This window comes from Pituophis catenifer, unplaced genomic scaffold (genome assembly GCF_029215685.1).
Source record: "Pituophis catenifer annectens isolate HBS135680 unplaced genomic scaffold, rPitCat1.0.hap2 SCAF_8, whole genome shotgun sequence".
Lineage (NCBI taxonomy): Eukaryota > Metazoa > Chordata > Lepidosauria > Squamata > Colubridae > Pituophis > Pituophis catenifer.
The window spans coordinates 75,713,321-75,731,660 of record NW_027256888.1 but is presented as its reverse complement, the minus strand read 5'-3'; positions in this window follow the sequence as shown (position 1 = coordinate 75,731,660).

Sequence of the window (18,340 nt, the reverse complement as noted above, 5' to 3'; positions counted from 1 at the left end):
GTCGTAGGTCACTTTTTCAGTGCCGTTGTAACTTTCGTCACTAAATGAACTGTAGTAAGTCAAGGACTACCTGTACAAACTGTAGGATAATCAGCCAAATGTAGGATAGTGAACGGTGACTGGTTGTAAGTCAAGGACTACCTGTATACAGCCATTTGTCCAGAATGTGTAGGGTCTTCTTGAGCAGAAGGCTAATTAGAAGATCTATAAGGTCTCTTCCAACTCCTTTATTCTATATTCTATGGTGCTTCTACAAAATGCATATTTTTCAAAGGCCCAACCAAAGCATTACAGATAGTCCTCATCTTATGACTACAAAATTTATGTTGCCATGTGAGACATTTGTTAAATCAGATTTTCCCCATTTTATGACCTTTCTTGCTAGTGTTTTTTTTTTATTATTTATTATTTATTTTTTTAAATTTGATTTATATGCCGCCCTTCTCCGGAGACTCAGGGCGGCTTACAGTGTGCTAAGCAATAGCCTTCATCCTTTTGTATATTTATACAAAGTCAGCTTATTGCCCCCATAACTGGGTCCTCAATTTACCTACCTTAGAAAGGATGGAAGGCTGAGTCAACCTTGAGCCTGGCGAGATTCGAACCTGCAGTAATTGCAGGCAGCTGGTCTTAATAACAGGGTGCTTTAGACCACTGTACTACCAAATCTCTTCAGATTTGTTAAATGAACCACATCAGTTGTTAAATTAGTAGCACGGTTATTAAGTGAATCTGGCTTCCCCACTGTTTGTCAGAAGGTCATAAAAGAAGACCACATGATCCCAGGACACTGCAAATGTCATAAATATAATTAGTGGTTTTCACTTACTTTCGCTACCGGTTCAGAACTGTGAGCGTGTTTGCAAGTGGTGCTTCTGCATATACGCAGAACCTTCTGCGCATTCACAGAGCGTCCGTGATGACGTCCAGGTGGGTGGGCAGAGCCTCCGAACCAGGGCGAACCGGTAGAAACCCACCACTGATAAATATGAGTCAGTTGCTGAGTGTCCGAATTTTGAGCATGGGACCATTAAGATGCCACAATGGTCATAAATGTGAAAAATGGTCATATGTCACTTTTTTCAGTATGTTGTAACTTTGAACGTTCTCTAAAAGAACTCTTAAGTCAAGGGCTACCTGTATTTAGGACTAATGAGTAGAAATTAGTCAAGGGGGTTGCATTATGCTATTTACTGGGAAGAGAATTCAGATTGTCGGAGTCTTTCATCTCCATTGTTCCATTCTGAAACCCTTTGTGTTGAAAAGGCCTTTGTTTAGGGGAGAAGAAAAAAGGAAAGCACTGACTTTTGATTTTTTGCCAAAGTAGAATATGGTAATAACATACAATCACAATTTTTTACTTTTTCATAATAATATATACCAGCCCATCTCTATAACAACAAACCTATTTAATCAGCAAAACCACCTCAAGCCCACGTTTATTCATCCAGGCCCCAGCGGAAGGATCAGAAGTAGGAAACCATCAGCTGCATGCAGAGACTTGTTGGGTTGCAAATCTGCCTTCCTGCTCACAGTTCATAGCAAGACCAGGACTGCGCATGCACAGGAGTGACGAGTCAAGGGGAAAATAAGGGGGCAGGGAGGAAACAGTCGATCCAAGCTGCTTCAGTTTCATCTAATGTTAAGCTCAATTCGTTGCACAGAACCAACCCAGGATATGTTTTTGTGAACTCACTAGAATGCTGAGTTTATCCATATTCAAAGAATGAAACCTTGCTTTGATTGGAGACATTTGCCTGCAAAGCTGCTCTGATTCCAGGATGCTTTTGAATTTCCCCAGTAAAAGAGATGTAGAATTATTTTTTGTCCTAAGAAAAAAGATAATGCAGGGCCGTCAAACTCGCATCGTCATGGTGTTGTCACATGACATATCGGGACTTTTTCCCCCTTCGCTAAACCAGGCGGGGCTGGAGCCAGCACGTGACGCAACTGGGCCGCAGGCCACGAGTTTGACACCCCTGCTATAATGTATACATATGCAAGTAAACCTCCCCATACAACTATAATTGGGACCGTAAAATCCATTACTAAGTGAAGTGGTTGTTAAATGAGTTGCTCTAGATTTTATAACCTTGCTTTGTCATTAAACAAAGCATGCAGTTGTTAAGCAAATCATCCTGTCATTAAACATCCGGCTTCCCCCTTTGACCTCACTTGTTAGAAACCTACCAGGAAGATTGTAAAAGTGATCATGTGAACCCAGGATGCTGCAATTGTGACCGCAGGACTGTCATAAAAAAAGCACTTTGCCAAGTGGCCAGATTTGATCATGTGACTGTGGGGATGCTGCGATGGTCATGAGTGTGAGGATTGGATATAAGTCACTTTTTTCAGTGCCATTGTAACTTTGGTCACTAAATGAATGGTTGTACGTCGAGAATTACCTGTATTCTCTTCTATTTAAAATGTATTGTATTCCATTCCACTTCTTCACAGCCCAAGTTCTACATCACAGGATTGTTGTGGGAAAGATCTGGAGTAGAAATTACCACCTTGACTTTTGTGCAATTACTACCCTGCTCTCAGCTCCCTGGGCCTCTGATATTATATTATTTCTCCTGTGTGAAAAACCTGTCAGACTAAAAAAATAATTAACAATGCATGCAATCAGATTTTAAGCCGGCTAGATGGTTTCTGGAGACACTGCTTAAGATATTGGATTCTCGCCTTGCATAACACCACATCTAATTCTAGTGTCATTTAATGTTGACAAAGGATTGACAAACTATAATTTGGGCCAGATCAAATTTGAATAGGGAAGAGAATAATAATAATGATAATTTGAGATGCAGAAGTGACCATCGTATATCGCTGGATTTCATTCAAGCCCAAAGGATACAGAGGCAGCCATTCAAGTTGGTGCAGAGTTCAGATTTCATCCCATTAGCAATTTTTTTTCAATGTGGGTGGAAACGTGACTCTTTTCTTTTAACCACTCTGGCTACTGGACAATGCCAGAGGGCACTAAACTACTGGTTGCAATTCTTGCAGTGCATCCATCGAATGGAAAGGAGGGAGCTGCAAAACAGAAAGGAGAGGAAAGGGGGTGGGGGGAAACCAAGATAATGTAACAAGCTCCAATTAAACCTCAAGCTTCAACTTTTAATTTCTGGTGAACAACTTCCCTCCTAGATGTATTTCACAACGCAGCCCTTTCTTTCCTCCTCCCAGTTAATGTGCCACGGACCCATCTTTGAGTCGGCCTCAAACAAAGCTGGCCTAAGACGGATTGTCTCCCTTGCCAAACCTTCTTTGTCTTTGCACCATCTGTTCTGAGCCGTTGCTGAGTGATGCGGCCCTGATCTCTCTGCATGTCACACACTTTCTCCTCGGGCTTTGCTGCAAAACTGGACACAGTATTCCATTCCTGCCTTAACCACTAGGCAAACTTTTTTTTTTTATATACTTTATTGATTTTTTAAAAAAGATTTTTAAAAAGAAAACATCAAATCTCAGTTAACATCTGAGGTGTCGTGCGGTTACATATTTACATTATGTACATATCAAGTATCTTCAAATCTATCATTATTAGAAATAGACATATCCTTATAGTCTTGTTCTATTATTCCACCATTTGTACCACCTTTCCCATACTGCCTTAAATTTTGAGTTCTCTTTTTTTTTTTTTTTTTTTTTTTAATTAGATTTTATTATAACATATAGTAATACAATCGGTACATTTTCGGTTCATTGGTGCAGTTATATACATATATAATGGATGGGGGAAAGAAATAAAGAAGGTAATAGAGATTAAATTTTAACTAATTAACAAAATCTATATGAATAGTATTAGATTTAGTCTGAGGGAGCTGAGCACTATTATTTTTAAGTGTTTGAAATTAAATCTAGCTCCAAGAAACAATATCAACAAAAGACAAGCAATAATGTATGCAGATGTATATATGTATATAAATTTTGAGTTCTCATCGTCTTTAAGAACACTAGTTAATTTTGCCATTTCTGCGCATTCTAGGATTTTATTTATTATTGTCGGCACCTTCTTTCATATGTGGTGGTCCTGCCCAGAGACAAAAAAGTTTTGGACAAAAATACGAATTTGGCTACGAGAAATAGTGGAAGAAGATATAAAACTTTCCCCCGAAATCTTTTTATTAGGAATGATGGGAGACGGACTCTCTAAGGACAAGATACAATTAATTATACATGTTATAACAGCGGCCAGATTAACCTTTGCAAAATACTGGAAGGATAAACAAACCCCTCCAGAGATGACAATAATAAATAACCACTAGGCAAACTTATTCTCGTGCATTTAGGTATGAGCGTCACCTGGACATTAAAAAGGGCAAGACAGGAAGAAAACTGAGTCATATGAGACTGTGGTGCTGGAGAAGGCTCCTGGGTATTCCCTAGACAGCAAAGGTGACTAACAAGCAAGTACTGGAGCGCATAACACCAGATGTCACTGGAAGACAAAATGCATCTCTCTTATTTTGGCCATTGTCACGTGGGAGAATTCACTAGAAGCAATTATGTTTGGAAGCGTTAGCGGCAAAAGGAACCAGGCAACCAAAGAACGCAGTGGCTGGACACTATCAAAGATGACACCAGCCAGAGCATAGAACAACTCAAAGAAGCAGTGCAAGATCGGAAGATGTAGAGAGACCTAGCCCATAGAATCACCAAAAGTCGGACTTGACTGAATGGATAACATCAGCATCAGCATCATGGGTATCACCTATCAAACAGAGGACTTTGAATCAAAACTTCTCTGGTCCAGATCTATCCATCACTACATCATTTGTTCCCGTGCTCCATCACCAAGGAGCCAAAGATTGGCCTGACAATCCTTGTAACTGTTGCATCTTCAGGACATTGAATTCTGTTACAGGTGGGATGCATGACTGACACAGGACTACCAATAGAAAAGAAAATACAAATAGAAAATGGCTCAGGGTTGAACCGTGTAGTCCTTGGTGCTGTCTGAGCTTGGGTCTTTTCTTGCAAACGTTTCATTACCCAACTAGGTAACATCATCAGTGCTAGAAGGCAACAGAGGGCAATCCCCACTCCCTCTATCTCTGCTAATGTTACCTAGTTGATACAGTACATTATGTTGCTCAAAGACTATTTCACATGATATATGAAGGTTTAAGATTAGGGTTCTTCACTCAAATTCCAATTATAGTTTTGTGTACCACTGCAAAATCTTAAACGTAAATCACAACTAGGGTTTTTAAAATAGAATCTCCCTCATCTTGATGCCAGAGAAAAGCTGTCCAGAGGTGAAAGCCATACTGACTAAATCCTTGGCATGAAGTGATGCACTTTGCTAATTTTTATTTCTCAAGAACTTTTAAAATGCCCTTTGGGGAAAAGGAAGAAATTAACCTGAGCCTAAATTAAATCTGTGCGTGTTGCTGAATATCTAAGTGTGACATTGAAAGACATACGGTATCTGGCTGCATTAGATCAGCCTTAGCAATATCTTGATTTAAAGTGTCTCAGGCAAAAGCATCAGAAGTGAGTTTCACAGCTAATGGATCAATCAATCTAAGGTCAAGTATTTTTGGAATAGCAATCTTTCTTTTAGTGCTTTTCCCACAATGATTTCCTCTTTCCGGGATACATTTCTCTTTTGCTGAGCTAAATCTAATCAAAATGTGCCGGAGCCTTTGGTTCTTTTCTTACCGCTTCTATAATTTGCAGTCTTTGCAAAATAGGAAGTAGTTATTAACTTTTGATGGCCAAATCTGGCTTTAGGTCCCACCCAGGGACCTGGGGGTTTGCAGGGGCTCAGGAGAACCTCTAGCTAAGATTCTGTGCAGTTCTGAGAACCCCCAAATCCCACTGCCCCATCCACCCTGCCCCTCCCCGCCCCTCCCAGGAGTCCCCACACGGCCCATTTTGGATGCAGATAAGTGCAGGGCGTGCGCGGAGGCTCGGGGAGGGCAAAAACAGGCCTACCGGAAGTTTGGGAAGTTTGGGAAGGCCGGAAACGGGCCTCCCGGAGGCTCGAAGAAACCCTCCGGAGCCCTGGGATGGCAAAAACACCCCCCCCCCTGTGGTGCAGGAGGCCAACTAGGCCACGCCCACCATGGCCACGCCCCCCAGCAACCTTGCTAAAATTTTTGAAGTCCACCCCTGGTCCCACCTTGGCTTACCTTTTCCAACAAGCAACGGAGTCGGAAGATCATGTAAAAGCAATTTATTAGAATACTCTGATAAAGCAGGACCTCCCTGGGAAAACAGGGAACTGGGAAAAATGGCTTACATTTACTTTTATAGTTAGCACAACAAAGAACTTCAAAAGCTGTTTGGTTTAGAAACTGTCCAGTTATATCACAAAAATTAAAAGTATCCAATAACAGGTGAGCAGTCATAGAAAAGAGGATTGTAATTCTGAGTAAAAGAAACATTTGTAAAGGAAAAACATCAAACTCGGTATGGATAAGATACGTTCTCAGCGCTTCCCAAAATTGGGCTTGAATATTTTTTCTTTGTTCATGGAGGCTTGGAAACAGCTAAAACGGTTATCTACAGTGTAGCGAATGTTCTCCTGCTACTCCTGGGTTTCTAAAAGAAGGACTGTTCTTGAAACTCAAGCCTCATAGCAAAATTATTAGCCTTACATTTGAAAAAAAGCAAATTTAACATTTAAATTTAAAAAGAAAACCCATGTTAGTTACCGTAACTAGGGGAACAGTACTACACAAATCAAGTTTCAAGTATTTCAAAGTCCATCCTGCGTGACCCACACTTACTTATTCTGTTTGGACAATCTCTCACTTGTAGAGAAGCAGAAGGGAATTTTCCAGGCGTCCAAAGCATTTTTATTTTCCATTTTGTTTTCCAGTAAAACCCAGACAGGCTATAAGCCCAGAGCGAGAAGCCACAGACCGCTGCTTCCTCTGAAGATTTGTTGGCACTAATAAAATAAGATTCTTGTAGACCAAGAGAGATTCGTATCTTTCTACTCTAGACGACTAAGCCTGTTCTGGTTCTCACCAGCAGAGTTTCTTAAGACAAAATGCAGGAGAAATTTGCCACCTGCCAACCAAGAGAGCTGGACAGATCCGAGCCTGTGCTACATCATTACAGGTAGTCTTCAACTTACAACCATTCATTTAGCGAACATTCAAAGTTACACCACCATTAAAAAAAAAGTTCACTTACAACCAGTCCTTGCACTTATGACCATTGCAGCATCCCCATGGTAACATGATCAGAATTTAAACACTTGGCAACTGGCATGTATTTATGACTCTTGCATTGTTCTGCGGGTCATGTGATTGTCATTTGCAACTAGCTTCTAACAAGCAAAATCAACAGAGGAAGCCAAATTTTCTTAAAGACCATGTGATTCACTTAACAACCGTGGCAAAAAAAGGTCATAATCAGGTACAACTCAGTTAATAACCATCTTGCTTAACAATAGAAATTCGGGTCCTAATTGTTGTAAGACAAATTAAATTAAATTAAGTTGAGGACTACCTGGACTATGGATTGTGACCGGGGCAATATTTGTGGCAGGAAAAACTGGAAAAATACCAATTTCACCCCAGATCATATAGCTCTGAAGTTAGATGGCAGCGTAGGCTTCAGGCTGGAGTTCAGGGGAAAATTATGTTAGAGCAATGGTTAGTGAGGTGGTCCTTGAACCCAAATTAGTGGGAAACAGTACAGGTAGTCCTTGACTTACAACAGTTCGTTTAGTGATGGTTCAAAGTTACAACGGCACTGAAAAAAGTGACTTATGACCATTTCTCACATGACTGTTTCATGGTCATGTGACCAAAATTCAGCCACTTGGCAACTGACTCATATTTATGATAGCTGCAGTGTTCTGGGATCATGGGACCGTCACTTTCTGATAAGCGAAGTCAATGGGGAAGCCAGATTCACTTAACAACCATATTACTAGCTTAACAACTGCAGTGATTCATTTTAACTATGTGGCGAGAAAGGTTGCAAAATGGGACAGAACCAGGGGTGAAATCCAGCAGGTTCTGACAAGCTCTGGAGAACCGGTAGCAGAACTTTTTAGCAGTTCGGAGAACCGGTAGCAGAAATTTTGAGTAGTTCAGAGAACCAGTACATACCACCTCTGGCTGGCCCCAGATTGGGGTGGGAATGGGGATTTTGCAGTATCCTTCCCCTAGGAGTGGGATGGGAATGGGGATTTTGCAGTATCCTTCCCCTAGGAGTGGGGTGGGAATGGGGATTTTGCAGTATCCTTCTCCTGGAGTGGGGAGGGAATGGGGATTTTGCAGTATCCTTCCTCTGGAGTGCGGTGGGAATGGAGATCTTGCAGTATCCTTCCCCTGGAGTGGGGTGGGAATGGAGATTTTGCAGTATCCTTCCCCTGGAGTGGGGTGGGAATGGGGATTTTGCAGTATCCTTCCTCTGGAGTGCGGTGGGAATGGAGATCTTGCAGTATCCTTCCCCTACCATGCCCACCAAGCCATGCCCACAGAATCGGTAGTAAAAAAAATTTGGATTTCACTACTGGACAGAACTCACTTAACAAACGTCTCACTTAGCAACAGAAATTTTGAGCTCAATTGTGTTTGTAAGACAAGGACCACCTTTTTGTTGTTGTTAGTTGCGAAGTCACGTCCAACCCAATGGACAACGTTCCTCCAGACCTTCCTGTCCTCTACCATACACTTGAATAAATACTTCAATTCTGTGTGCTTTAAGTGTGTTGATGAAGAAGTCTTATAGCTGAATTACATTATTGTATATTTCTCAGTTCAGTTTAATTGATGGAGACATCCACTAGCCCGTTCTTAAGATTACTCTTTGGTTCGCCGTTATGTTGCTCCATTGCAGCATTTTTCCAAACTTGGCAATTTTAATGCTGGCTATGGAATTCTGGGAGTTGAAGTTCACCCATCTTTAAATGGCGAAGTTTGAAAAACACTGCTCTATTTTGCAGGATAGCTTTTGCAAGGTTACATTATCATTGGACCCAGGTGGGGTTTGTTCCCCCCCCCACACACACTTCCAAACATCTCTGCTTGCAAAAGAGGAGTAAGCCAAACGTAATCCTTGTGCAATCTTCATACATAATGTGCATATTGACAGCTCGCAGTATCTGTCGCAATATGTTTTGCTGAGCAGCTCCAGCCAATCTTGATGCTCAGAGGTAAATTATTTTAACTAAGTCATCAGAACTGACCAAGCCACTTAATGTGTTAATTAATTCTAATCACTGTTTGTCTCCATTTAATTGTACAGTCTTGCTAAGACCGGGAGTATTTAGCACATCCACTCCAGCAGATTCATGCCTGATTTTGCTGCAGGCTATAGTTAAAATTCCTACTATTACAAATGCAGGCACACAATCTTGCTGGTATATATGCCAATCTGGAAAACTCTGGATTCCCAAGTCTGAAAAGTCAGCTGGGAGTTTTGTTTCTGTTAACCTTTACATTCATTTTAGCACTGATGAAAATCAGATATTTTTTTATTTTTATTTTTAAAGGCCAAGCAGAGACTATTTAACACATGACCTTAAGTTGTTCAGAAGCTGCTCTTCTCAGTTCTTTACCCTAAGCCACGATAAACTTTCCATTTGGACTTTTACAAGGTTGGTTAGAAGGTTCTTCTTTTGAAGCAAACAGAAAATATCAGATAGATATCCCTTTGCCCTACTCATTCAAACGGCAGATCTTTTTGTCCTTTGGTTAAAAGAAAACATGTTTTCTTGCTGGGTGGTTTTTTTTTCCTGTGGAAAGATAGTAAAATACCGAGCTTTGTAAAATGCATACATCTCACACAACATTGCTTCTGGATCTTCTATTTATCTGCAGGTAGTCCTCGACATACGACCACAATTGAGCCCAACATTTCTGTTGCTAAGTGAGACATTTGTTAAGTGAGTTTTGCCCCCCATTTCACAACCTTTCTTGCCCTGGTTGTTAACTGACTCACTGCAGTGGTTAAATTAATAGCAAGGTTGTTGAACCCCAGGACACTGCAACGGTCATAAATATAAACCAGTTGCCAAGCATCTGAATTTTATTCCCATGAATGTGGGGATGCTACAATGGTTGTAAGCAGTGGTGAAATCCATTTTTTTTTTACTACTGGTTCTGTGGGCGTGGCTTGGTGGGCGTGGTGTGGCTTGGTGGGTGTGGCTTGGTGGGCATGGCAGGGGAAGGATACTGCAAAATCCCCATTCCCTCCCACCTCCTGGGGGGAGGATATTTCAAAATCTCCATTCCCACCCGACTCTGAGGCCAGCCAGAGGTGGTATTTGCCGGTTCTCCGAACTGCTCAAAATTTCCGCTACTGGTTCGCCAGAACCTGTCAGAACCTGCTGGATTTCACCCCTGGTTGTAAGGGTGAAAAATGGTCATAAGCCACTTTTGTAACCATTGTTACCATTGTAACTCTGAATGGTCACTAAACGAACTGTTGTAAGTTGAGGGCTTACTTACTGTACTTCTGAGACAGGGTTGGTTTGCACATAATAAATCATTAGCTGGCAGGCCCATAATACATCTTATCCCATCTGATAAACTGCCAAAATACAGTAGAGTCTCTCAGAAAAATTACCCCAAATTCAACTTGATTTATTTTTAGAAGAGTATGATTCTGACAATGGGGATGAGTGGCAGATGTTAGGTTATCTCACCTGAGAACTGGGAAAAATTTGTCCATTCCCACCCCCCACCCCCCCATCCCAAAGTTATAATGTGTTTAGATGTCCATTAACAACAATATGGAAGTAATTTTGGTATTGCTGCCTGCAGTGGTTTTCTTGGCTTGTACTGCTGTCTTCCAAGTCCAACCTACATCTTGGATTTTTGGGTTGCGCTCTATCCAAGCATTAACCAACACTGTCTTTCTTTAGCTTTCACGACCAGCTAAGATTATTTAAGTTCAATTACAATCTACTACAATGTTTCTCAGCCTTGGGAATTTTCAGATGCGTGGACTTCCCCAGCAAAGCTGGCTGGGAAATTTGGGGAGTTGAAGTCCACACATCTTAAAATTCCACTGATCTACTATGTTCAAGTCAACTGGAATGGGCAGTACAGCCAACACTAATCATCGACACACAGTTTTTCCTCTTTTTTTTCCCTAAGGTCTCCCATTAATATTTAGAGCAGACCAGTAGTGGGTTTCACCTACTTTCGCTACCGGTTTGGAACTGTGAGCGTATGCACGCGCTCGCTTCGGTCGTGCTCGGCGCTTCTGCGCATGCGCAGAGCGTCCGTGATGACATCCGGGCGGGTGGGTGGAGCCTCCCGCCGCCATCGCTACCGGTTCGCCCAAACTGGGGCGAACCGGTAGAAACCCATCACTGGAGCAGACATACCATGCGATAACACTACACAGAACTCCCAAACTTCACATCCTACAGGCAAACGAGCAGGAATGGAGAAATTCTGCACACAACAACGTCCTGTTTTAATCCTTAGCTTTAGCATCCTTGCCGTGGGCAGTCCGAGCTTTCAAAATGGTGACATGTGAAGAAAGACCCGCCTCTCCTAGAAGAATGAAATATTTCGAGAAATATTAAAAAGGCAGAATATTATATTTCCCTGAAGGAGGAACGGAGAAACATGCTCTTGGAGACAGAAATAATTTTCTTAATAGCCCCCAGCAGATATTCTTTGCCCATTAAGAAAGATTGGGCCATCCTATCTACAAAACAAAAGACCTTCAGCTCCAGGATGATGGGATTAAGACAGGGCCCTCCTGGACATAATAGGATTAGCAGCGGAGCTCACTACATTGCACAATATCTCTTAAGGACATTGCCTCATCCTCAGAAACATCAACCCAACTTCTCAGGCAACCTACAGAGCCAGCTATGACCCCTGTATAGCCCCATGTGGAGTCTGAGAACAGCCAATAGAATACATGTTCTTGCACAGGAACAGGAAGCTCAAGTTCAAAGCCCAAGAGAAGGTATAAAAACCCCTCACACTCAACTCCGTGTGGTCATTTTACCCAGAACCACTCGTGCTCGGTGGTTCTGCTTCACCATTAAACCATCTTTCCAATCAGCCTCCATGTTTCCAGTGTCTTTCTCCCGGCTTGGAACTGAACCAGATGGATATTTCTTCCAACACGTGTTTTGCAGATGGTCTAGCTATGCAGGGTTGATGAGATCTCATGGGCCTCAGCCTTTGTCAGAGACAAGTACCTTGCCCTACTTTTCCAGCCAAGAGCCTAAGGTTGTTTACACCATTGCATGATGTGATGGTTGTAAGAAGTGCTTCCAACTGAAGCAGGTGGAAAATAAACTGTGCTATCAGCACATTGCCTTTCGTGGCATGTTAAGTTTGTGGACTTTGCTCTCATTTCTGGCGGGCGATGACGTCAAGGAGGGTTGGTGCCTAGTTAGCACTTATTTGTGTGTGGGGGGAATGTTGAGGATCTTAGAGACCTAATCACTCCAGCAGGATAATAAAAATGGGAGCAGAATATTGGCGAGTGTCTGGACAATATCCTGTTTTTTTGTTTGTAACAGCAAAAATTGTACAGGTAGTTCGCAACCCACGACCATAATTGAGCAACAAAATTTCTGTTGCTGAGGGGGGAAATTGTTAAGACAGTTTGTCCCATTTTACAACCTTTTTTGCCACCATTGTTAAGTGAATCTCTGCAGGAAACGAGTTCTTCCACAATTTACGACCACATTTGAGCCCCACATTTCTGCTGCTAAGCGAGACAATTGTTTAAGTGAGTTTTGTCCCATCTTACAACCTTTCTTGCCACAGTTGTTAAGCGAATCACCACAGTTGTTAAGTTAGTAACATGGTTGTTAAGTGAATCTGCCTTCTCCATTGACTTTGCTTTGTCAGAAGGTCACAAAAGGGGATCCCATGACCCCAGGATACTGTGATCGTCATAAATCTGAATCAATTGCCAAGCCTCCAAATTTTGATCCCATGACCATGGCGATGTATAAAAAACGGTCATCGGTCACTTTATTCAGTGCCGTTGTAACTTCAAACGGTCACTAAATGAATGGTTGTATGTCAAGAACTACCTAAGTTACCACTAAAAGTGACTCTTATTGAATCCACTTGGGAGCAAATACTGTAGAATTTTTGTCTGCACTTCTAGACAATGATAGCCAAATTAAAAAAGGAACTACAATATTTCAGAGATTTCTGTCTGAGAAGATACCACTTTCCCTTAGGACAGTGATGGTTAATCTTTTTGGTGTGGAGCAGCCAAAGCGCGCGCCCGCAAGCACAAATGCACGCACGCGTGCCCAAGCCCCCTAAATGCTATGTGAGCACCCCCACGCATGCGCCCTGCCCTGCACATGCGTGCATGTCCTCCACGCATGCACACCGCCCCCCAGTGGTGGATTTAAAAAAAAAAAAAATATTCCCAGTTCTGTGGGTGTGGCTTGGTGGGCGTGACATGGCTTGGTGGGCGTGGCAGGGGAAGGATACTGCAAAATCCCCATTTCCTCCCAATTAGCTGGGACTCGGGAGACAGAGAATAGATGGGGGCGGGGCCAGTCAGAATTTTTACTACTGGTTCTCTGAACTACTCAAAATTTCCGCTACCGGTTCCCCAGAACTGGTCAGAACCTGCTGAAACCCACCTCTACTGCCCACCCCCTGCATGCACCCCCCCTTCTGCACATGCACCCCGCCCCCCACGCATGCACCCCATTCCTGTGCATGCACCCCCCCCCGCATGCACCCCCCCCCGCATGCACCCCGTTCCCCACCCCCAACATGCAACTCCGTGCGCCCTGTTCTGGGCCTGGAAAGCCTCCTGCACCAACCTGGAAGCCAAAATGGGGTGCAGGGGCGCAGCGCAAGATCCCCTGCACCATTTTAGGCCTGGAAAGCTTCCTGCACAAGGTGCATGCGCCCCACCCACCCCCGTGCATGCATGCTCCCCCACCCCCTCATTCGCCCCTGCACATGCACGGCAGAGACACGAAGAACAGTTGGCTGGCGGGTGGCACACACGTGTGCATACGCGGAGAAGCTGGGCTGGGGCGATTGCTGGCGTGCGCACAGAGAGGGCTCTGTGTGCCACTTGTGGCACGCGTGCCATAGGGTTCGCTACCACCGCCCTAGGACTTGATTTCAATCAATCTTTTGGCTCTGTTTGAATAAATTTGTTAACACAGTGTTTCTCAACCTTGGAAGCTTGAAGATGGGTGGACTTCAACTCCCAGAATCCCCCAGCCAGCAGCGCTGGCTGGGGGATTCTGGGAGTTGAAGTCCACCCATCTTCAAGCTACCAAGGTTGAAAAACATTGTGTTAACAGTTACTAGAGAAACCATTCTTGTGAGTTGGCTATTCAGCTAATTTTTTCTTTCCTCCAGCTTGTTTCCATCCTCATGAGAATGATAACTATGTGACTTGCAATCCTTGCAGAGTTTTTTTTTTTTAAGCGCCAAGAATGCACTCGTTCCTATATTTGACCCACAAAGCCCACTTCTAAAAGGAATAGAAGTAGATGTGTGGGGGGTGTCTTGGATGTTTGGCATACTTTTAAGACAGAAAGAGTAAAGGGTCAGTTCTTGCGCTACCGGCATTCAATCCACTGCACAATTTCTTTTTTTTTTTCTCTACATTATTCGAGAAGAGTATAAGTCAAGACTCAAAAGGGTGGGAGATTTGTCTTAGCATTTTCAGCCAATACATTTAGAGAAGTGTTTTTCACAACCTCAGCTTAAGTTTAAGATGTGTGGGATTCAACTCCGAGGCTGTCTGGGGAATTCTGGGAATGAGTTGAAGGCCAGTGGCTGTTGTGGCCCCGCCCTCTGAGCCTATCTCATTGGAGGAAGAAGGTTCCGAACATGAGGGAGAGGAGTCAGCCAGACCTCCCTATCCAGGCCCCTCCCCTCTGGCACTGTCTCAGGTGCCGGCCGAGGGAGAGGAGATTAGCCAGGAGCCAGGTGTCTCGGATGAGAGCGAGGAAGGAGAGCCGTCGTTCTTGGATACACGCCAACGAAGGCGTGATAAATGGTTGCAGCAGTTAAGGAGGCGTGCTAGGGATTAGAACTGAGTCACTGGACCACACCCCAGAGACTATATAAGAGAGGGTGGTGGCTGGTAAAACTCCGTGACGAACAAAAACTAACTCTGGCTAGTCACTTGAACAACGTCTGAAGCTGCCGAAGGGATATTTTGCTGGACTATTTGCAATGCGTATGTAATTTTATGTTATCTGTTGCAGTAAAGCTCTTGGCAGACAGTGCTTATATTGTTGCCAAGTTTGAGATAACGACCTGTGTGCGTGCCAAGTGTTTTCTTAACCCTCGGCTGGCTGTGTTTGTGTGTGTGTGTAGACGGGGACAGATCAGTGGCCAAGCAGTCTGAATTTTGATTGTGTGACCACAAGGGATGCTGCAATGGTGGTACATGTGAAAAACGGTCATAAGTCTTTTTTTTTTCAGTGCCGTCGTAACTTCGAATGGTCACTAAGCGAACTGCTAAAAGTCAAAGACTACTTGTATGATCCTGTTAATGTCCCTTGTCATACTCGGGAAAGTGTATTTCCCATATTATAATGAGTTTACAAGCTCGTAGACTTCAAATCCTTGGACAGTTCTTGCCTTCAGCCAGTTTGAACCAGTCCTTCTCAAAACTGCACATTCACACGGAGAACTTTCTTTCTTACTTCGAACAATTAAAAACCTTAATCGAAGAGAGACTCCTTGTTACTTGAAAACATTATTCAAAGGGGCCTCCCCTCTCCTGCCCCCATCACCTTTGCTGCCCAATGATTTTTATTTGATCAATGTGGGCCTTTCTCCTCTACAAGTTGTAGAGTTGTACTGCCCTAAATAAATAAATAAAATAAAATAAATAACTTTATTGTCATTGTACATGTATACACAGTATACCCATACATCGAAATTCACTTAACACCCAAAGACCAGGTCCAACACACATAATAATCCCCAAACACACTCCCACCCACCACAAATTCCCCACCCCTAAACCACCCAAACATCCACACAACAGACCAAGTCATGCTGTCCAACAGCTCACTGATGGTGGCCCTTTAGTTCATTGTTGAGTGCAATTATAGCTCTGGGATAAAAACTATTCAGGAAATGTGTGGTCCGCGTTTTAATTTTGCAGCACAAGTAGTCCTCAACTTACAACCATTCATTTAGTGACTGTTCACAGTTACAATGGCAATGTGAACAAAGTGACTTATGATCGTTTTTCACATTGACAAGTTAAGCTTTAAGAGGTGTGGACTTCAACTCCCAGAATTCCCCAGCCAGCCATGCAGCTGAAGTTCACAAGTTCAACTTTAAGAGGTGTGGACTTCAACTCCCAGAATTCCCCAGCCAGCCTGGCTGGGGAATTCTGGGACTTGAAATCCACACCTCTTAAAGTTGCCAAGTTTGGAGACTCCTGTTCTAGACCAGGGAAGGTTCTTGGCTGAGGCCCAAACCTGTATTACTCATCTCTGCACTCTAAATTTAGGAAGCTGCTTCTTCTTCTACTCCTAAACAGATGTTGGAATATAATTGTTTGATTGATACGCAAGCCATTCCTTCTCCATTCCAGGACCGCCTACATATGCAACACGCATGCAAAATAGGTGGAGCTTCAGTCATGCCATCATGGCCAACGTCTTGATATTTTTCACCACACCTTGTCGACACGCCTGCAAACTCTCCCTTTTCTTCTTAGGAAACAAGTGAAGTCGTTTTTAATTTTGGAAGACCAAAGTAAACAAAGGTGGGATTCTTGGTTTATTTCCTTCACCTAGATAGTAATTTTGTACTTTCGCTCTGATGCAATTTGTTTTGTTTTGCTATGCCCGTGGTTATTTTTAGGAACAAGGACTGGGCATGCCATCTCTGTGTATTCAAGTCGCACCAACTTCAGCAGCGATGCTATTACATGACTCCCTTGAGGGAGTTGAAACCTCTAGCAGCAGGTGAGAGAAAAAGATGTCATCTCTAGAAAATATATACGCCATGCCTGTACAGGTAGTCCTCTACTTACGACCACAATTGAACGCCAAATTTTTGTGGCTGAGCGCAACAATTGTTCCGTGAATTTTGCCCCAATTTACAAACTTTCTTAGGTTCACAACTCGCTGAACCACTTTTACAAATTGATCCCAAAAGCATGGGCTTTAAAATTAAACCTTAGTCATCTTTTAGAAGGGATTTTATTATTATTTTTTACAATGGAAAGACTTCTCAGGATAAACGCATTGTTAATTTGAGCAGAACACAGACAAAGATATTAATGCTTGCATTCTGTACATACTGTTTTCTAACTTACCATCTCATGAGTTTGTTTATTATTGCTTATGTCCCAAAGGTGCTTTTTTTCAAGAGGCAACTGGACTTTCTGGTTTTTCTTTGGAGGCATTTCGCTTCTCATCCAAGAAGCTTCTTCAGCTCTGGCGGGAATTCCCCACCATCCAGTCAGAGCTGAAGAAGCTTCTTGGATGAGAAGTGAAACATCTTCAAAGAAAAACCAGAAATCCCAGTTGCCTCTTGAAAAAGCACCTTTGGGACAACCATGACCTGGGATCAGAGGTGGGTTTCAGCAGGTTCTGACCAGTTCTGGAGAACCCGTAGTGGAAATTTTGAGTAGTTCGGAGAACCGGTAGTAAAAATTCTGACTGGCCCTGCCCCCATCTATTCTCTGCCTCCCGAGTCCCAGCTGATTGGAAGGAAATGGGGATTTTGCAATAACCTTCCCCTGCCACGCCCACCAAGCCATGCCATGCCCACCAAGCCACACTCACAGAATCAGTAGTAAAAATTTTTGAAACCCACCACTGCCTGGGATGATTGAGACTCTCCAGAGACATTATTGCTTATGCTTTTTTTGGTATGTACCTGCATTGAACAGACACGTGTGATGTAAGCATTGGAGAGGCAGTCACTATCAGTGCATTAAACACACACACACACACACACACACACACACAAAAACAGGTGGCAAAGGAAGACTTGCCAAGTTAAATCTGGAATCATCTCATCTGCCCTGTTTTTCTGCTGACGGGAACTCTTGATTGACATAGGAGCATCGCACGTTCCAGAACAGGAGAAAAAAAAATTAGAGTACCACCTGTCTCTTGCATACATAAAAAGGGGTGTGAACATCGGATAGCTCTGTGTTTAGGGAGGGAGCCCCATATTGCCAAAGCATGTGATGAAGGCAACATGTTGCACATAAGTGTACTTCCTCCGCATTTAATAGATACTGGCAATTCCCTGTGGAGCGATGTGTGTTGGTGGAAGGAGGCGGAAGAATGGAAGGCTGAGTCAAAACCTGGTGAGATTCGAATTGCCAAATTGCAGGCAGACGGCAGTCAGCAGAAATAGCCTGCAGTATTGCACTCTTAACTACTGCGCCACCACAGCTCTCA